Below are 22,922 nucleotides of genomic sequence, written 5' to 3'. Positions count from 1 at the left end.
ACTTCAGGATTCTGTTTTCAATATTAGTTCTAGCCTTCTCAGTCTCATGACTTGCTACTTTCGTGCATATACATTCTTTGAAAGGAATACAAAATTCCTTTAGGGTGGATTCACCTAATTTTATTGCACTTTTGCTTTAGTAGGCACTATCTAAGAAACTGAAAATCAAAGACAAATAAAATGGTCATTGTCCTAGGGGAGTGCACAGTCCAGCAAATAAGATGGTCATGTAAACAAATCACCCTTATACCAATAATTATCAACCTTTCAGTGTTCTAGGAATACTTTCAACTGCCAAAGACATGGGCTGGATATTTACAAAGAGTAAAAGCCTCAAAACATATCAGAAATGATTTCCAACATGTCACTCCTAGTGAATAACAATTTTTGCAGGACTCTAGGCAAATTTTAATTCTCTCTCTATTTGCTTGGTAACGATAGCATTCTGTTGCTGTTTCAATAGACTGCCCTGACCATATTCTTTTACATATTCACTAGAAAATGTTAGCAGACATTCTGGTAAACATGGAAGTCTTTTATGAGCCTGGGCCACCTACCTACAAGAAAAAAAAAATGTGTCTTGAATGGTGATGAACACAACAAATACATTTTTATTATGGTTGGGTCATTGTAAATCTGAGATCTGCTTGTTATCACTGCCTAACCTACTCTAATTCAACATACATAACCTCTTATTCCTACATTTTTTGCTATTTTATTTATCTTTTCTCAAGCAAGCACTAAGGGAACATAAGAAAGAAGCTAAATAACATTCACAAAAGAAGTATTCTCTACCTGAGCATTAAGATCCTTCTTCCTCAAAAAGTCAGCTACATACTTCTCCTTTACACCTTCTGGACAACAACCTCCTTATCAATAATCTTAATCACTTTAAGTCCCTGACCCTCTATAAATTGTTAGCCACTGTCCATTGATCAGTGTAGGTTCATACTTCTCATCTGATATCTTACTCCAGAATAAAGGAGACAACTAGCAGTACTGCTTCTAATTCCAGACCTGAGATATCCACTAGGCCTAATTTCCCTTCCCCACTACCCTGTGTTGGGGTGTAATGTAGTCATAGTCTGCTTCAGGGCAATGCTGTCTTTAAACTAGGTTAAATTTTCTTATTCCTTCTTGTGGACTTTTTGTAGAAAACCACCTATGAACAATTAATAATCCAAACAGTAAATTAAGAAAATAATTCAATTTACAATAGCATGTCCCCCAGCCAAAAACAACAAAAACATTTAGGAATTAATATAACTGAGGAGGCAAAAGACTTGTATAGTAAAAAATACAAAATGTTCCTTAAATATATTAAAGAAAACATTAATAAATTGTAAAAAAAAAATCCTGTGATAAATAAGTTGGAAGATTTGATATTGTTAAGATGTTAATACTCCCCAAGGCAATCTACAGATTGAATGTAATCCCTATAGATATTCCAATGAATTTTTGCAGAAATAAAAAATGCATTCTAAAATTCATATCAAATTCCAAGGGACCACATATAGCCAAATCAATCTTCTAAAATAACAAAGTTGAAAGTTGTTAGTGTCTTTATTTCAAAGTTACAGTAATCAAAATAGTGTGATACTGGCATAAAGGTAGACATAGAGGAATATGGTAGTTCATAGATTATTATTCACAATAGTCAAAAAGTGGAACCAACCAACTTCCCATTGATGGATAAATGAATAAACCAACTGTCATATATACATACAATGGAATATTATTCAGCCTTAAAACAGAATGAAATTCAGATACGTGCTATAATGTGGTTTAAATTTGAAGATATTATGCTAAGTGAAATAAGCCTGAGTCATAAAAGGACAAATACTGTATAATTCCATGTATATTAGGTGAATAGAACAGTCAAATTCAGAGACAGAAGGTAAAATGATGGTTGCCAAAAGCTTGGGGGAGAAGGCAATAGCAAACTATTGTTAAATGGGTATGGAGTTTCAATTTGGGAAGATGGAAATAGTTTTTGCGATGGAAAATAGGGATCGTTTTACAAAATGTGAATATATTTAACATTACTAAAATGTGCACCTAAAAATGTTCAAGATAGTCAATTTTACATGTTTTTTACCACAACTAAAAATTAAAAAGAGGGCCAAGTGTGATGGCTTGTGCCTGTAATCCCAGCACTTTGGGAAACCAAGGCGGGAGGACTGCTTGAGCCCAGTAGTTCAAGACCAGCCTGGGCAACATAGTGAGATCTCATCTCTACAAAATATTAAAAAATTAGCTGGGCATGGTGGCACATACCTATGGTCCCAACTACTTGGAGGCTGATACAAGAAGAGTTTGAGGCTGCAGTGAGCCATGATTGTGCCACTGCACTTTAGCCTGGGCAACAGAGTGGGATCCTGTCTCTAATTAAATAAATAAAAGAGTTAGAATGGTAAATTTATTTCATGTATATTTTACCACAATTTAATAAATAAATATTATGAATAAGTCTATGCCTACAAGTTTGATAAGTTAGATGAAACGGACAGATTTCTTTTTTTTTTTTTTTTCTTTAATTGTAGAGGCAGGGTATCACTATGTTGCCCAGGCTGGTCTTAAACTTCTAGCCTCAAGCATTCCATCTGCCTTGGTCTCCCAAATCACTGAAATTACAGGCACAAGCCACCATACCTGGCTGACAAATTTCTTAAAAAACACAATCTACCAAAACTCACACAAAGATATACATAGGCCTATTCAAGTTACCAGTTTATTTAAAAACTTGAATCAATAATTAACAGAAAACACCAGCCCAGGTAGTTTCACTGTTAAGTTCTACCAAACATTTAAAGAAATAATACCAACACTCTATAATCTTATCCAGAAAATAGAAGCAAAAGAAACATTTCCTGACTCATTTTATGAGGTCAGCCTTACACTAATGTCAAAAATTGACAAAGACAATACAAGAAAGGAAAATTACAGACTAAAGTTTCTCATGAACATAGGTATACAAATACACACACACTATATATATATATACACACACACACACGACTGAAAACAACAATATTTAAAATGAATTATACAACACATCCAGTTGTGACTAATTCCAGGTATGCAATGCTGGTTCAACATTTCAAAAATTAATTAAATGTAATCCATCACGCCAATGGGCTAACCAAAAAAAAAATATGATCATTCAATAGATGAAGAAAAAAACATTCGAGAGACTCATGACCCATTCATGAGAAAATATCTCAACAAACTGGAAATAGAAGGGAACTTCCTCAACTTGATAAAAAAAAATCTATAAAACACCTGTAGCTAACATCATATTTAATTGTGAAAAACTACATGTTTTGCCCTAAGATCAGAATCAAGACAAGGATTTCCCTTCTCACCACCCCTACTCAACATCATACTAGAAGTCCTTGCTAATGCAATAAGACAAGAAAATAAAATGAAAGGTACAAAGTTTGGGATGTGAAGTTGGCAGATGATACAATTGTCTACATAGAAAATCCCAAAAACTGGACCAAAAAACTCTTGGAAAAAATAAGTAATTATTGTAAGGTTTCAGAACGTAATGTTAATAATATACAAGTCACTTACTTTCCTATATATCATTAACGAGCAATTGGAATTAAATTTAAAACACAACATTTACATTAGCAACACCAGAAATGAAATACTTAGGTATAACTCTCATAAAATATGTGCCAGGTCATACAGAAAAAAACTACAAATTCTAATTAAAGAAATCAAAGATCTATGGCTGAACACTGTGGCTCACATCTGTAATCCTTGAACTTTGGGAGTCTGAGGCAGCAGGGTCACTTAAAGCCAGGAGTTCAAGACCAGTTTGGGCAACATAGCAAGACTTCAATCTCTACAAAAAATTTAAACATGATCCAGGCATGGAGATACATGCCTAGGATTAGATGTAATCCTAGCTGCTGGGGAGGCTGAGATGGGATGATCACTTAAGCCCAGGAGTTTGAGGTTGCAGTAAGCTATGAATGCACCACTGCACTCCAGGCTGGGCAAAAGAGCAAGACCTTGTCTCTAAAAAAAATTTTGGAAAAAAGAAAGAACCAAAGATCTGAATAAATTGAGAGATAGTCCATGTTCATAGATGAAAGATTTGGATTTATTAAATGTCAGTTATTCACAATTTGAACTATAGATTCAAAGCTATCCCAACCAAAATCCCAGACAGTTATTTTGTGGATATTGACAAATTGATTCTAGAATTCTATCAAAAGTTAAAAGACCTAGAATTGCTAATATAATAATGAAGAAGAAAAAGTCAGAGGGTTGACACTAACCAACTTCAAGACTTACTGTAGATCTACAGTGAGTAAGACAGTGTGGTATTGGTAGAAGAACAGACAAATAGATCAATTGATCAGTTGGTCAATAGCTCAATGGACCAGAATAAAGAACTCAAAATTAGGGCCTGGTCCAGTGGTTCAAGCCTGTAATCCCAGCACTTTGAGAGGTCAAGGCAGGCAGATCACTTGAGGTCAGAAGTTTGAGACCAGCCTGGCCAACACGGTGAAACCCCATCTACTAAAAATACAAAAAATTAGCCAGGTGTGGTGGCAGGTGCCGCAGTCCCAGCACTTTGGGAGGCCGAGGCAGGAAAATCACTTGAACCCAGGAGGCAGAGGTTGCAATGAGCCAAGATTGTGCCACTGCTGTCCAGCCTAGGCAACAGAGCAAGACTCCATCTCAAAAACAAAACAAAACAAAAAACAGAAATATGCCACACAAATACTGTCAACTAATCTTTGGCAAAGGAACACAGTGGAGAAAGGATGGTCTTTTCAGCAAATAGGAATGGAACAACTGGACATCTACATACAAAAAATTAATCTCGATACATACCCTATACCTCTCACAAAAATAACTTAAAAGGGGTCTTAGACCTAAATGCAAATGCAAAATCAAAACAAAATGCAAAACTATAAAACTCCTAGAAGATAAAATGAGAAAAATAATTCTAGGTGACCTTGGGTTTGGCAATGATTTTTCAGATGTAACACCAAAAGTACAATTCATGACAGAAAAAAATTGGATACCTTGAACATTAAAATTAAAAACTTCTGCTCCATCAAAGACATTGTTTAGAGAATGAAAAGACAAGTCACAGACTGGGAGAAAAAATCTTTGCAAAACACATATCTAATAAAGGACTTATAATCAAAATAGCTAAAGAATGCTTAAAACTCAACAATAAGCAAACAACCAACCCAATTAAAAAAATGGGCAAAAGATCTGAACCTCACCAAAGATATACAGATGGCAAATAAGCATATGAAAATATGTTCAACATTATTTATCATTAGAAATTTGCAAATTTAAAAAACAATAAGATACCATTACGCGTTTTCAAATGACTGTAATGAAGGAAGAAGTTTTTATACTTACAGATCCCTAGAAACAGCAGGCATATGGCATGCCATGCCATGCAGGACTGCATGGAGCAACACTAGGGTCAGTCATCAGGCAGAAGGAGCCCTGGGAAAGCATGAACAAAAACCTTCAGTGTGGTTTTCACAGGAAGAAATGGGCCAGGTAAAATAAGCAGGTTAAGGATCAGCTAGTTTGAATAATTTTAATGGGCTCTGGGGTATAGGAGCTGTCCCAAGTTGTCTGGTACTTGGGTTGGGTTGGTTAGGACAGGCAAATATTGGCTTATGTTTGAGAGTTCCATAAAGGTGGTGGCTGGGAATTATGGGTTTTAGATTGGTTGACTGGCATGTGAAAGGCACACTTGATAGCTCTAGGAATTAGCTAGTCCTCGGAGAAGCAGTCTCTCCCTAATTTGCAGGGTCCCAAGATGTCAAAGCATCATAAAATACAGAAAATAAAAAACAAAATTAATGCAACATGCCTACCAGAATGGCTAAAATTCAAAACACTGACAGTATCAAATGCCGGCAAGAATGAAGTGCAACAGGAATCTATTCGTCAGTGGAAATGAAAAATTTTACGGCCACTTTGGAAGATAATTTGGCAGTTTCTTACAAAGCTAAACATAAGCTTATCTTATGAACCACCAACCAAGCTGCCAGGTATTTACCTAAATTAGTTGAAATTTGTGTTTATACAAAACCTGTATATGAATTTATAACAACCTTATTCAAAATTGCCAAAAATTGGAAGCAACCAAGATGTCCTTCAACAGGTAAATGGATAAACAAAATGCTATATACCCATAAAATGGAATATTATTCAGTGATAAAAACAAATGAGCTATCAAGCCACAAAAAGACATGGAGGCCACTTCAGTGTATATTGCAAATGACAGAAGCTAGTGGGAAAAGGCCATATACTATATGATTCCACCACAGGACGTTCTGGAAAAGGCAAACTAGAGAAACAGTTAAGAACATCAGTGGTTATCAGGGATTAGGAGGTAGGGAAGAGAAGAAGGGATAAATGCATACAACATTTTTAGAATAGTAAAACTCTTCTCTACAATGCTGTAATGGTGGATACATGATTTTATGCATTTGTCAAAACTCATAAAATTATACAACACAAAGAGTGAACACTAAAAGAGTGAAACCTAATGTAAATAATGGACTTTAGTTAATATTAAGGTATCAATATTGATCCATCAACTGTATTAAATGTACTACATTAATGCAAGATATTAATAATAGGGGAAACTGTGTTGGCAGAAATGGAGTATGCAGGAATTCTATATTTTCTGTGCTATTTTTCTATAAAACTTAAAGCTACTCAAAAACATGTATTTTAAAAAGTGAAAAGGCAAGCATAACACAGGAGATATCACATTTCATATAGCTGACAAAAGATTAATATCGAAAATATTTGAAAACCATAAATTTATAAGAAAAAGAAACTTTGTTCAGAAGAAAGGAGGAGATATGAACAGGAAATTCACAGAAAAGAAACCAAAAAGGTCAATCTATGTATTGAACTGAGCTGTAGTACTCAAAATAACAATAAAATTGATATAGTTCTTGCCGATCCAAATTTAAAAGTTGGGCAATTTCAAATGGTGGTAAGACTGTGGAGCACAAGGAAGTCTCACACACAGTTTTTAGGCACGTAGATTGAAGCATTTGCCTTGGCAAGATCCAGTTATTTAGAACTTGTGCATATCATTCAACACAGCAACTGCACCTGCTGGAATAAATCCAAGAGAAATTTTACACATGCACAAAATGAGATACATATTAAAATATTCATTGCAACATAGCTGGTAATAGTGAAAATAAAGAAAATAATAAATAATAAAATATACACAATGGAATATTACAAAATATTTTTAGGTAAGTGACCTCGAGCTACATGTATTAACAAGAATAAATCCCTAGAACAATATTGAGTGAAAAAAGCAAAATTTTACGTAAATAACAATGTTTAAACATATGCAAAATGATTATTTATGATACATATATATGTAGTAATAAAATAAAAACATGAATGGAAATAGTAAATTGCCAATTTGGGGGCAGCAATTGCTTCTGAAAAGAAAGAGAAGAGAGATTGGAGAAAGTTGTGCAAGAAGCTTCCACCACACCTGTAATGATTTATTTCTTTAAATAAAATCTAAAGCAAATACTGGCAAAGTGTCAAGATTTTTTTAAAGTTGGGTATGGGTACATGACTGTTCTCTTTGTTGCTATATTCTTCTGTATATTTAAAATGCTTTAATTAGTAAAAGAATAAGTATATAATAAGTCAGCTCCATTATGTTTATCTTAAAGATGAGAAAGAAACAGTGAGTGAAAGATGTTGGTTGGGACAAAAAGCTCTTAAGAACAACCCTCATGATAACATAATGAGTTCAGTGGGCTCAGCTCAAGAGACAATGATGAGACTTATGCTGTCTCATGAACATACAGAAGAGAAAATGATGCCCAAAATTAGCTGCAGTGGCAGGGTCAGAAGTCATTATACCCTAACTATCCCTAGCAAGGAAGGCTGTCCCAAATCTCCACTTGCAATAATCAGATGGGAATGGGAGGGTTCTCTCTATCAGGACTCCCCTTGTTCTCAGAAAACACTATCAGCTGAGCTGTCATTACTAACAAAACCCAAAAGGAAAGTGAAAGCTTTGTTTCTCTTTGCCCGCTCCTCCAACACTCATGTAGCTATTCAGTTGTTGAATAAACCTGTTGTGTTGCACATCTGCACTGTGCTGATAGGAAGGTAAGTTGATAACGCTGTCTGTATTATGAAGAGGAGTGTGGATGTTGTGTGATATAAAGTTTACATACATACAAATTGACTGGAGAAGCAAATAAACAATCAGCAGAGTCAAAATATATAGAAATTACAAGTCTTCTTGGGATTTGGAGGTGGGTTTGGCTTTTCTCCAAAGAAGAAACCCATTCATCTCTAAAAGTAAAAGAAGAAAAGAGAAAATATAAGGCAAATATGAGAATCTTCTTTTTTTCTTCCTTATTTCAATAGACAGAGACCAATAACCAGCAAATAGCAAGAATAAAAATTAGCAGCAATTAAGGTTAAGGTTAAGGCCTCCTAGAAACATACTAAGATAAGAATGGAAAACTGAGCTGAAAAGTTAGCTCTGACATGAATTACCACTTCTAAGTAATTCCATTATTTCATCTATAAAATAAAGGTTTGAGACTAGATCAATGTTTTTAAAATGTGGCCCTTAGGCCAGCTGTGTTGGAATCATGTAGAGGTACTGATGACAAATACGGATTTCTGGACGCCCCACAGACCACAGGATTAGTATGCATTGGTCAGGCTAACAAGATACATTTTAATGACTTCTCCACGAATTTGTGTGTAGAGTTTGAGGTCCATTAATGAGGGTACCAGCTCTTAAGTGCCCCCTTGCTTTGCCAGTCTTTGATGATTAAACACAATTCCATCAGATTCTATGACATTTCTCTGCATTCTGTAAGAGAACTAACTAGTTTTCTTAAGTTTTTGATGACTTTTCTAAAGAATACAATATATGCTCTGCCCCTTGAATAAAATTGTCTTTGTTTCCTAGTACTGAGAGCTTGCTCTGGAAGTCTGCTGATGTATCTGCTGATGATACTGATGAAGATAATAACAAATTGAATGAATACTTCTTTTACTGTGAAGCATGATCATTTAATTTCATTCAATAAAACAAGATGGGGATATTTGTAAAAGTTATTTTAAAAGGAAGGTAAGATTTTTCATAGGAAATACGCAGGATTAGATTCTTTAGTTTACTCCCTTCTATATTCATCTGCAATATTTCACTGTGTTGATTTTAGTTCAGTTTCTATAAATTTGCTTTCTACTCCTTTTTTTCATCAAATATTTGCTAAATCTTCTAAATGCCAGGAGTTTTGCTTCATGCATGGGATACTAAGATTAAAAAAAGACACGGCCAGTCTTGTCAAAGAACTCACAAGTTTGGAGGTAAATAGACAATGAAAACTACCAAAATATCGTGGGGGCTTTAAAAGAGTTATGAATAAAGTGATTTAGCACCATAGAAAAAGAACATTCATTTGGGGAAGTCAAGGAAGATTTCACCAAAAAGGTATATTGAATCTAGACTTAGAAGTTGTGTTGCACTAGGGTTGGAAGGTGAGCACAGAGGGCCAGGAAGTAGATCAAGAAAATTCCAGCAAGAGGGGAAACCTAAGCAAAGGCACAAAGGTTTAAGATGATACTGTCTGCTTAGAAAATGATACATTACTTTTTGTTTTAGGGAGAGAGATAGAATATAAAGTTGAAAAACAAATGTGGGCTCAAATTGGGAACGTCTTGAATACCATGAAGAAAGTTAAGATAATTTTAAATTCTGTGTGACGGCATTGATGAGTCATGTTGAAGGCATGCTTGATCTATACTTTGAAAAAAATCAGAAAAAGCAGAAGCTAATAGACCAGTTCAGATACTGGTGGAGTAGCATAGGTAGGCACCTGAAGTACTAAAGGAGCAGTAGCAATGGAAAGAAAAAAACAGATCAGAGAGTTATTTCAGCAGAATTCAAAGGGATTAGTTTGTGATCAGACGTGTGGGAAGGACGGGAGAGCGCTAGAGGAAATGTCAAAGATGTTTCCGTGGTTTCAAGGTTTGGTGACTGAGAAGATAGAAGTATAACAGAGATAGATCAACAAAGGAAGAGGAGCAAAGTGCAATGGCTGAGCTTGCTTTTTGACATGTGATATATGAAGCACTTGCACAAATCCCAGGATTTGGAGTCCATGAAACTGTGGGCTTGTATATTGGGAAGACATCAGCACAGAGTTAACAGTGGAAATCACTGGAGTAGATAAGATTCCTCATTGGGAAGTTAGAGTGAGGATACAAGAAAGGGGAGGATAAAAACTGGAGAACATTGGCATTTAACCCCTATCACCCAGTGGCAGACATCATGATAGATAATCTATGATAGAATGAGGTGAGAAAATGTATACATCTAGTTACCATGACAAAAGAAAGTGCTAAAGCTATATGAAGGCACAGTACTGTTGAAATTACCAGTGCTTAAAGATCAAAATTGGTTACTCTATAACAGCGATCCCCAACCTTTTTGGCACCAGGGACTGGTGTCATGGAAGATAATTTTTCCATGGATGGAGGGGAGGGAGAGAATGGTTTGGGAATGAAACTGTTCCACCTCAGATCATCAGGCATTAGATACTCATAATGAGTGCACAACCTAGATCCCGCGCATGAACAGTTCACAATAACTTTAGCGCTCCTCTGAGAATCCAGTGCCACTGCTGATCTGACAGGAGGTGGAGCTCAGGTGGTAATGTTCGCTCACCTGCCACTCACCTTCTGCTGTGTGGGTGGATTCTGCTGTGTGGGTGGATTCCTAACAAGCCATGGACCACGAGTTGGGGACCCCTGCTCTATAACATTTATTCTTTCAAACTGGACCACGCCAGATGCATAACATGTTGACAAGAGGTTTTATTAGAAAAAAGTAAAGTGCATTAATGAAGGGCATCAATATTATTCAGTTGACTATTAATAGTAAAAGAAAGAGAAACGGTGACAGTTGGGCCACACTGAATGCAACACTAGGTATGCCATTACTTTTTGGGGTCATTAATGAAAACGTTTATAAGTTTGCCACAACTTGAGGTGAAGAATTATTCGTAATAAATTGAAAGAAAAAATTATTTAAGGATGAAAATACCCAGAAATAAAAGGAAGTGAATGCATTTTACGTTTTAATTTTCTTTCAAAATCTCTCTTATTTCATGATTTTACTGCTAAAATTGATAGAGTGGGAGAAGGATAGTGTGGGGAGGAGAGGAAAGAAAGAACTCAAACAATTCATGACAATATACATCCTCTCACTAAATAAAGAATTAACTTAGCAATTCAGAAAGTGAAAATCTGGGCTCATTATCTTAATTCAGTCTTTTAACAAATTTTTGTTGAGTACTTACCATATGCCAGACATTCTAGGTGCTGGGATACAGATACAGCAGTGAACAAGACAGATGAAAATGTCTACTTTTATGAAGTTTATCGAATAAATAAGTAACTGATTCATAGCTGACAATTGCCAGAGAAGCAGCAGAAATAAGGCAAGAAAGAAAGATAGGAAGTGTGTGGGTTGAGCAGTAATTAAAATTGCAAAAAGCATGGTCAGGAAAGCCCTCACTAAGAAAGTAATATTTGAGCCATGACTTCCAGGAGGGTAGAGAGAAAGCCATGTGAACACTGGAGGGAGAAGTAATTACAGGTGGAGATTGTAGCAAATGCAAAGCCAATGTGTGCAACATGCTTGCTGTACTGAGAGAAAAGACAGAAGTCCTGACAGTCTGGACTGGACTGGAGTATCAAGAGGGAAAGAGGCAGGGCACTGGTGACAGGTAGTGTTGGCCCAGATCACGCAAAGCTTTGTAGGCCATTATGAGGACTTTGCCTTTTCCTTGCAGTGAGATGAAATGCCAGTGGAGGTGTTCAAGCAGCATTGGAAAAATTCCACAGTCTTATGTTGAAACGGAATGAAGTACTGGCATAATTTCTATGGTTGGCTTTCATATAGAAAATACGTTTCTAATGCCAGGCACAGTGGTACTTTCCTGTAGTCCCAGCTACTTGGGAGACTAAAGTAGGAGAATCATTTGAGCCTAGCAGTTTCAGGTTAGCCTGAGCAACACAGTGAGACTCCATCTCTAAAATAATAATAATAATACATTTCTTATTTTTTGTGTGTGCATATTGTGGTAGGCAGAATTCTAAAGATGTCCTCCAAGATTTCCATGCAGTGGTTATTCAATATAAATCTACTTCTATGAAAGGACTTTTTACATGGAATTAAGGTTACTAATTAACAGACCTTAAAATAGAGAGATTACCTAGGATTATCTGGGCAGCTCCAGCGTAACCACATGAGCCCTAAAAAGCAAAAGAGGAAGACAGGAGAGTCAGGCACAGTGGGAAATCAGAGAGATTCAAAGCAAAAGAAAGATTTTCCCTGTCAATCCTAGCTTTGGTGATTAAGGAAGGGGTTCACAAAATAAGGAATGCAGAAAGCCTGTAGAAACTAAAAACAATCCCAGGCCAGCAACTGATAAACAGGGACCCCAGTCTGCATCTACAACCCCATGGAACTGAAGTTTGCCAGCCACCTGAAAGAGTTTGGAAGCCGTTTCATCCCCAGAACCTTCAGAAAGGAGTGCAGCCCGGCCACCATTTTGACTTTAGCCTGTAAAACCTGGGAGAAAAAACCAGGTGGACCATGCTTTGTCCAGACTGCTGAGCTACAAATCTGTGGGATAATAAATGAGTGATATTTTAAGCCACTAACGTTGTGGCTTAAGAGGCAATAGAAAACCAAAACACATATAAATGATAAAACATCTAAATATTGTATTTGCCTAACATTTTATTGAGAACAAGATCTGTGCTTTATTCTCCTAAGAACATTTTCCTGTATATGAATCTCCTAATTCAGACATGCCTTAGTATAAGAGAAGGAACTAATAAACTGGAGGGCTGGGAGTGATGGCTCATGCCTGTAATCTCAGCACTTTGGGAGGCCCAGGTAGGAGGATTGCTTGAGGCCAGGAGTTCAGGTCAAACTTGGCAAACATAGCGATACCTCATCTCTGTAAAAATAAAAAATAGATAAACTGGAGAAGGAACTGTGTGTTACTTAAGAGGATAAAGAAATAAATGGATAAAGAAAAATAATTTACTATGGAAATCTTGCTTATTATATTGTTTTCTAAATAATTTTCATTTTGATAGATTCAGAAAGCCTATGATTCATAAGGAAAATTAAAATTTTTATACCTGTACATTAAAAAGGGAAGGATCAAAGTTTTTATTTTTTAAACAGACTAAGACTACAAAAGCAGTGAAGGAAAATGCTACCATGAAATTCATACTACCATAAGAAACCTCAAAGATATGCAAGGTTACAGGTAGAGAGGACAAATTCTGTAGTTCCTCCCAATTGTCCCTAGGTCTGGTCTTCTGTATTTGCTATTGTCCTATCTACCATAGAATTGAAAACAGACATTTTGTTGATGAACTTTTTTTTCATTCCTTATCAACATAGGAGATAATTGGCCACAGGCTTCCAACCTCCTTGAAAAATAAAATGTTCTTCTAGACCACAAGTCTTGTATAGCTCATGGTGCTTGCTCGCATCTGAACATCTTGAGCATGGTGTCTGTCTGGTTAGGAGATTTTTAAAGGGTGCATTATATGCACATGTATAAGCCCAAGTCATTGATGTCGAAACACAGACTGCATTTTCCTGTTAAGACATCCATGCCATTTTAAAGCCTATCAAAAAAGATAGTGAAAGCTGCCCCCACAAATCCTAGTCTTTAGTGAAGATGATGAAACACACTCAGAAATAAATAGCTTCATTCAAACTAGAGCTTAAAAACACCAGATTGATCCACTGGTTTCAAACAGTTTTTCAAGAGCAGTGAACAGTGGCATCCTGTGGACCATCAAAAGATGGTCTTGTCTTCTTTGAAACTGGGCCTTTCAAACACAGCCATCATTCAGAACACTTCAGAAAAGCCTTCTCCTTCTCCTTGTACAGTAGATACCATCTCTTTCTCTTCTTCTTGAAATTTTTCTTATGTAATGGATCAACTCGGGAAAAAAGGAGAGGAAATTCAGAGTCCAATAGTCTATATAAATTTCTATATATTCCAGACAATAATTTCTTATATGACTAAATATAATAAAAGCATACATTTATCTTCTTCCTAGATGCCTCCTAAACTACTGAAGATTGTAATCTTCAAATTTTAAAAAGTATTTCTTTTTGGGATATATTGAACTTAATTAGAACTACACTTTCTCACTTGAGGCAAGGAGAATTTGAGAGAACAAATACCATATTTTGCTCTTCTAAGAGTGCTTCCATTATCCATGTTTTTCCTCTTTCCGTTATAAATAATTTAATAAATTTCTATTGAATACCTATTAACATGTACCAGGTTCAGTACTTGGCATTGGGAATGCACAGGTTAATAGTATGTAATCTCTGCTCGCAAAAAGTTCATCTACTTAATCAACCAATATCATGTCACCCACCCCCAACCACACACACACCAACTAATGCACAGATGCCAATTGCAAATTATTTTCATAATTAAGACTATGCAAGTTCATCTCAGTTGGGAAATGGAAAATTTCTCAATAAATTATGACTTGACCCTTTCACCTACTCTCACATGGATTTTTATTGTTTATTATTTATCAATTGATCTCAGAGTCTGAACTAAATCAATGTATTTTGTGCTGTCTTCTTCTTCTTCTTCTTCTTCTTCTTCTTCTTCTTCTTCTTCTTCTTCTTCTTCTTCTTCTTCTTCTTCTTCCCCTTCCCCTTCCCCTTCTTCTTCCCCTTCCCCTTCCCCTTCTTCTTCCCCTTCCCCTTCCCCTTCCCCTTCCCCTTCTCCTTCTCCTTCTTCTTTTTCTTCTACTTCTTCTTTTCCTTTGTTTTGTTTTGTTTTTTGAGATGGAGTTTCTCTGTTGTTGCCCAGGCTGGAGTACAATGGCGCAATCTTGGCTCATTACAACCTCTGTCTCCCAGGTTCAAGTGATTCTCCTGCCTCAGCTTCCCAAGTAACTGGGATTACAGGTGCCCGCCACCATGCTCAGCTAATTTTTTGTATTTCTAGTAGAGACGGGGTTTCTCCATGTTGGCCAGGCTGGTCTTGAATTCCTGACCTCAGGTGTGCATGACCTTGGCCTCCCAAAGTGTTGGGATTACAGGCATGAGCCACCGCGCCCAGCCCTGTGCTGTCTTCTTAAAGACAATCATATTTTGTGGAACTGAAATATACTAAAGGACTAATCATTGCTAGCCTTAAACAATCTTTGTAAATAGTATAAAATTATTCATGATTTTTTATCAAGATCCAAATAGGTGCCAATAGAGACAAGGGATCAAGTCAGGGAGATGCAAAAGTGCAATGGTGTCCCATGAAGTCCAACAATGTGTGCCAAAAACACGTTTTATAATGTTCATAAAAACACTTGAATAATAGTATGTTTTTAAGTTGTAAATGGTTCTAAAGGTGATTCAGAGAAAACGTCTTTAAACACAATAACTTTATTTATTTATTTATTTATTTTCGAGACAGAATTTTACTATTACCCAGGCTGGAGTGTAGCAGTGTAATCTCGGCTCACTGCAACCTCCACCTCCCGAGTTCAAGTGATCCTCCCACCTCAGCCTCCTAGTAGCTGGGAGTACAGGCATGTGCCACCACGCCCGACTAATTTTTGTAGTTTTAGTAGAGACAGGGTTTCGCCACGTTGGTCAGGCTGGTCTGGAACTCCTGACGTCAGGTGATCCACCCATGACCTTGGCCTCCCAAAATGCTAGGATTATAGGCATGAGCCACCGTGCCCAGCCTAAACACAACAATTTTAAACACAAGCTATATTACATGCTTGGTTACTTTGCTTTGAGGTCTTTTCTAAGACTACAAAAGCAGTGAAGTAAAATGCTACCATGAAATTCATACTACCATAAGGAATCGCAAAGATTTGCAAGATTATAAGGAGAGAGGACAAATTCTGTAGTTCCTCCCAATTGTTCCTAAGTTTGGTCTTCTATATTTGCTGTTGTAAATTTGAGGTCTTTTCTTTTAAAATAGACAGTTCTAAATGAATAAATGGAAACAACAGCAGATGTTCAGAGAAGAAAAATGGGGATCCCCTCTTTTAACAACCTTACAGCTAAAAGCAAAGGCACCCTGAAAATGAGATATCTTGATGCAGGGAAGATGCAAGGTAATAACTTCTATACTTGTAATCTTCTTTCCAGAAAATCTTGAAAGTCATTAAAATTCCCCTCTTCCTTGGTGCCAAAATTTCATAAGTATGGTGCTATATGATTCAGAATTTTGCATAATTAAACCTTGCTGTGTTTTGCCATAACCTAATAAAGTACTTTATTTCAATAAAGCAGCAACTAGGTTGTTAGGCTTCATATCAATTGTTCCTCATTAATGTTGCAGAAAAACGATTAGCATTTTGAGGCAAACAAGGTGTACTTTGTTAGTGGGACATGACCCTGCTGTCACTAAATTATATCTATGATTAATGATCTCCTCTAGTTTAAAGTTTGAATCATAATAAATAGATTATAAGTGAAAAATAGGGGAGGGATAGAGAAATGTGAGAAAGATGAACCTTAAGACTTGAATCACACATGCCATTGTTCAGTATTGAATTCAGCTCATAATGCAATTGACCTCAAGGTTGATGTTCAAATTCCAATGCAGTGGTTTTCAGTCCTGGCCACACATAAAAATCACCTGGGGAGCTTTTTAAAAACCCCAGTGCTTAGGTCCCATCTCAGACTAATTAAATTCTCTGGAGTTGAGACCTGGGCACTGTGAGGTTTTCAAGGAATAAATGCCATAATATCCACATTTAAAAAATGAAATTGAAGTTACAAAAAAAAGCAGAAAAACAGGAAATCTATATTTAAACATGATACAATAAAGATTTTTGGTTTGGGTTTTCCATATTACATAAATGCAATAAAAATTATGTTTCTATAACATATTAGTTAATCCAGAGCTACTTAGATAATTTTTGTGCACTAGTTTCTATGTATTTATTTTATTAATAAATAAAAGTGTCATCTTATTCTATGAAATACATTTTTATTTTACTTTAACCAATTCATTATAATCACAACCAAATTTGGGATAGTTAAAACCTACACGGTTATGGAGAACTATTTTAGGTCTACCTGCAAAAAGGTTTTGTTCTGTATAGATGTGTGTATATGCAAATTCACACACCTACTATACTATAACTCTCTTTTAAATAAGTTTAAATAACTTTTTTAGGGAGGCATCTAACCTGATAACAATAGGTTATCGGAAACACTGGAAACACTTCACTGTTGTAGTGTAGCATTATCTAGAATGGGATATTTTGGGATGTATCAGAAACATAAAACATAAAACAGATTATATTAAAACCTCAATCCCTAGGCATTGAAATGATTATGTCATACCTTCAAATATAACTCAAGGAAAACAATATTAAGTCATTAAACAAAAATCATCCATATTTACATATTTAAAATAGCTTGTTCTAAACTTTTTATTGTAAAATTCTGGATAAGTTAATTAAAGTTGGACTTTTCTCAAAATATTAGTGTCCCTAATACATGTCAGGCCCATTTGGGTATTCCATCACTATATAATTTATGACATGTGCATACACACAATATTAGTAGATGTAGTGGGTATATATTTTTTGCAGAGCTCCTATCTGGCTCACCTCATACCTAATTGGAAGGGAAGGAAGAGGAAGTAAAAATCAAAGAGGTTTGAAGGTAAGAAAGAAAGGAGTGAAGGAAAGATAAGGATGGACCCATAGATAATTTGTTGTTCTCTTTTAGGTTAAAAAGCATTTCTAATATTCATTCTTGCCTTCTTCTCTTTCATTTATGTCTTCATTCCTCCTTTTAACAAACCTCCCTCACAGCTCCTAAAGTTGGTGGATTGCCAATGTCCTTACTAAACCAGTTTCACAAGCATGACAAACTAGAATCATAAATAAACAATTTCTGGTGAAAGTTCTGAATAAAGTTCACCTAATGTAAAGACAATGCAATTGTTCCACTCCCTGCCGTTTTGTTAAAGTGACTGACACACAGTTATTGGATGTATTAACTTTATTATTTAAGAGTGTTTTCACCATGATAGTTCTACTTGTTAAACTTAGTCTATTGAATTCTTTCAATCCGGATGTTAGTATGTTGTACGATAATAATTTTTATAAATCTGGTCAGCCGTGAGATCTTTTTGGTGCTTATATTCTGCCACTTAACTATTTTTTTCTCTGCTAATATACAGTTAATGTGGTTTTAAACTATCTTATGAATGAATTAATGACTTTAGTTGAGTCGTTTCAGATAAAGTGAAATTAGTACAGAGATTTAGATTCTTCTGTACATATAAACCACTTCAGGTCTTTTTAGTGTAACTTGGAAATAGCTAATAATTAGAAGAAAATAGAAAAACATCTTTATTTTCTAATAATGACTTACAGTCATCATTCAGAAAAAAAGTTCTTCATTTAATTTAGTGAAACAAAAGAAAGTTGTTGATTATATAATTAGTTAATTCATTGCTAACTAATTTTATGTAGTGGCAGAGGCATTTAATCATGAGTCCTCCATATCTTTGGAATATATTAACATTGGAAATCATGGATTAAGTTCTCAGGCATATTGGAAAGGTAAATATAATGGTGATACGTGTTATACAAATATGTGCATAAATATACAGGTAGAAATAGGATTTGGAAATGGCTGGACTGGTGCATTATCTTATCAGTTATAATTTTTTTTTAGATACTAAACTTGCTGCCAAATTTTGTGCTTAGTTGGAGAGTTTCATATGATTTTTTGTATGTTTATTTATGGTATTTTTTCACTAAAAATGCATCATTACCTTAGCAGCTGCTGCACCACATGGAGCAGCATGTGTGATTTTTAAAAGAGATCCAGAGCACCTTCCCCCAGAAACCCAGAGCCAATATGCCTTGGGAAGTCTGCTGCAGGACTCAGATTTCACCAGCAAGTGCATGTATGATTTAGATAGTTTTTGTAGGGTTTTTTTTCCCCAATAATAATTTTTTATACTATTTCTTCTTTTCTAAGTTTTCTATTTAAAAATATTGTTTCAAAAAAAGAAAAAATATATAAAAGTTACTGCATAGTGAAATAAAGCTTAAAATACATTCTATCCTTTGCTTGGGGCCATTTTGGAAGGAGTTTGGGACTGTCTCTACTTAACAACAAAAACATTAGAGAGAAAAATAAGGAAGTGGGCACTGGGTGTGTGTTTTATGAATGAGCCTTTTCTTGCTTTATGTATTTGATAGAGTCTGCACTGTATTTTTTATTTTGTAGGGGATTAGGGAGAGGAGAGATAAGGAGAGGAGAGGAAGAGAGGAGAGGAGAGGAGAGGAGGGGAGAGGAGAAGAGAGGAGACATGTATCATTCCAAGTCTGCTTCGCCTTCCTCCACTGAGACACTCAAGTTTCTGTTCCCATTTTCATGTATCTCCTGAAAAATCTAATTTCAGTTCCCAGCATCAATTCTATAGAATGAATTTCATGACTCTTCTCTGGGCATTTTTCAAATGATCTTTGAGTAACGTATCTTCAAGGCTATTATTCACATCTGGCATAGACAAATAAACAATAGAGCAATGCTAGCAAAGTGATCCGTAAATGCAATGCATTGCATTTTTGGGTACATTTATGTTAAGCAATTAGTTTCCTGAGTTTTTATGAAGTTACATGTTTTGAATGAAATGTCTGATTTGTTTTAAGTCATGTAAACAAGACTTCATATCTTGAACTAATCTGTTTTTGATGAGATATAGTGAATCTTTATACATCTCCCTGCCAAAATAATTCTCCAAGTGTTTTAATCTTGGAGAATATTTATAATGTCTATAGAATAGAAAAAAAGAAAAGATGAAATTTTGAAGAATGATATTGTAAGGAAAATAATATATACATGGAGATTCCCAAAACCATTTACATGTGATTATCTATGAAGAAAATAAAGTATATTAATGCGTTTGATTTGATATAACAGGTAAATATTTAACATATGGTGCTTATTATTTTTCTCATTGATTATAAAACATCAATCTACAGAAATGTGGAAAGTAAGATATATCTGGAAAGGAAAAAAAATATTCCTAAACTTAAAGCCAGGCCAGTCAGATCTAATCCTGACCAAAGGAGTTGAGACAACTTCTATGGATTTTAGATTCCTCAGTGGTAAAATGTACAGTGGGGATGATTTCAGGTGATCTTATGCTCAATGGTTTCAGAGACTGAGCAGGTAATATCAGTGCATGAAGGGCAGAGTGACTGGCAATATGATCAATGGTAACTGACCCTTGAGCCTGTCATGGACTGAATGTGTGCCTTCACAATTCATATGTTGGAGGCCTCACTCCCAATGTGATAGTATTGAGGTGGGGTGTTTGGGAGGTAATTAGGGTTAGATGAGGTCATGCGGGTGGAGCCTCCATAATGGGATTAGTGTCCTTATAAACAGAGATACTTGAGAGCTTCCACCCCTCCCCACCTTCTGCCATGTGAGGACACAGTGAAAAGGCTGCCCTTTGCAAGCCAGGAAAGGAGGCCTCACCAGAACCCAACCATGTTGTCCACACACCCATCTGACTTCCAGCATCCAGAACCGTGGGAAGATTGATTTCCCTTTTTTTTTTTTTTTTTTTTTTTTTTTTTGAGTCAGGGTCTCATTCTGTTGCCCAGACTGGAGTGCAGTGGTGCAATCTCGGTTCACTGCAAGCTCTGTCTCCCAGGCTCAAGCAATTCTCCTGCCTCAGCCTCCCAAGTAGTTAGGACCACAGGCGCATGCCACCACGTTCAGCTAATTTTTGTATTTTTAATAGAGACGTAGTTTCACCATGTTGGCCAGGCTGGTCTCAAACTCCTGACCTCAAATGATCCACTGGCCTTGTCCTCCCAAAGTGCTAGGATTACAGGCATGAGCCACCACGCCTGGCCGATTTCTATTGGTTAAGCCACAAATCTAAGGTACTTTGTTATAGCAGCCCAAGCTGACTGTGGCAAACCCCATGTCAGGGAGACTGGGAGATGGTGGGAATAGGGAATTAGAGAGTGTATGATTGGTCTAACATGGACCAAAGTCACTCACCTCCAGCTGTTTATGGCATATGGGAAGGTGAGTCCAAATATGACACATCTAATTTTAAAGAAATTTGAACATCCAGATTTAAACATGAAGTCTTCTAAATTTTACAAATTGACTATAAATTCAACTTTTGGTTTATTTTGGTGTGTGGGGGTGTGTGTGTGTGTGTGATGAACATGGAACATTATCTGTGGGGCCAATCTGAATCATAGGCTATCTGCACATGTTACTAGCCTTTAAACTGGATTATTACTAACATGCCTAAAATTATATGAATTTGTATCAGTGTGAATTTTAAAAGGCAAAAAGCTAATAGGCTTTGGATTAGTTAAAACAAAAAACAACTTTGTGCTATGGGATAGTGGACATGGATTTGAGATCTGGATCAGCCATGTATAAACAGAGTGAGCCAGCCCTGCCACCACCATCTGCACCCCAGCAAAGCCTAGACTTTCTCCCCAAAAGATAGCCTTCTCACCTTTCATGAGAGCACCTCAGTACTAAATAACTCATTTTGTTTCTAACACTTATGACTTCAATCAATGGCCAATATGATATACCAGATCACCACCAGGCTGGCTTTTGTCCTCTGTGGTCCTTCACAAAAATTGGCAAGTTTGGAATCAGCCAAGTTCAAGTGGGAATTGGTCCTGGAGATTTGGAATGGGCTCTCGGTTCAGTCTACGATCCAAGAAGCAGTGCTGTGAAGGACAGCAAGGGCCAAAAAGCCAGCAGAGCTGTGGAGTAGGGATGCCAGAGTAGAGCCAAGCAAGAGCCAAGGACTGCAGATTTGGAAGCTGCTGCAATAACTGGAGCTGTGGCTTCAGGCCATGGGGTAAGCTGGCTTAATGCTGCTGGATAACCTCTCTGCCCAGAGCTGCTGTCATTGAGCCAAGATTTTTGTGTCCTGGCTCTTTCTTTATACTGCATGTTAGCAGTGCCTCTCAGCTCTCAACAGTTAGACAGCCTGACCTTCACATCTGCCCTCCAGCTCTTTCTTAATAAAAGAGAAGATTGCTTAGGGGCATACTAGCCACACTCCACTAGGCTGGTACTGAAATTCTATCCTTGAACTGAAAAAGACCACCAGGTTTTTGTATCATGTAGATCACTTAGCTTAGGCTTCATAGATTTGCTTGCACTGAGTTGCACTATATTAAGCCTTTTGGTTTTATTAGAGTTATCTAGGAGAGTCAGGGAAATGATTGAATCCCTGAAAAAGGCTTTTGAATATCATTTTCATTGGATCATTGGGAGTTTCCTTCGTCAAGCTCCAGAAAAGAATATCTATTAAAGTTCAGTGAACTTGTCACTTTTGACCAAGCTGGAAGGAAGCGCAAAACAAAAGATGAACTCTGTTATAAAGCTAGATTATTCCTTGAGTTTGCATATTTGTGTTCTACTCTTTTCCTTGGTCTTATTTATCTACTCAAATCCCATCTAAAAAAGGGGAGGGAAGGCAAGGCATGGTGGCTTACACCTGCAATCCCAGCAATTTGGGAGGCCGAAGTGGGAGGGTCACTTGAGCCCAGGAGTTTGAGACCAGCCTGAGCAATATGATGGAAACCCATCTTTACAAATAATACAAAAATTAGTGAGGTTGGCATGGCGGCTTGCACCTGTAGTCTCAACTACTTGGGAGGCTGAAGTGGGAGGATCACTAGAGCCCAAGAGGCAGAGGCTGCCTTGAGCCAATATTGTGCCACTGCACCTCAGTTTGGCCAACAGAGGGGAACCTTTCAGAAAGGCAAAGGAAAAGAAAAAGGAAAAGGAAAAGGAA

The sequence above is a fragment of the Macaca fascicularis genome, chromosome 12 (genome assembly GCF_037993035.2).
Source record: "Macaca fascicularis isolate 582-1 chromosome 12, T2T-MFA8v1.1".
Lineage (NCBI taxonomy): Eukaryota > Metazoa > Chordata > Mammalia > Primates > Cercopithecidae > Macaca > Macaca fascicularis.
Note: the sequence above shows the minus strand (reverse complement) of the source record.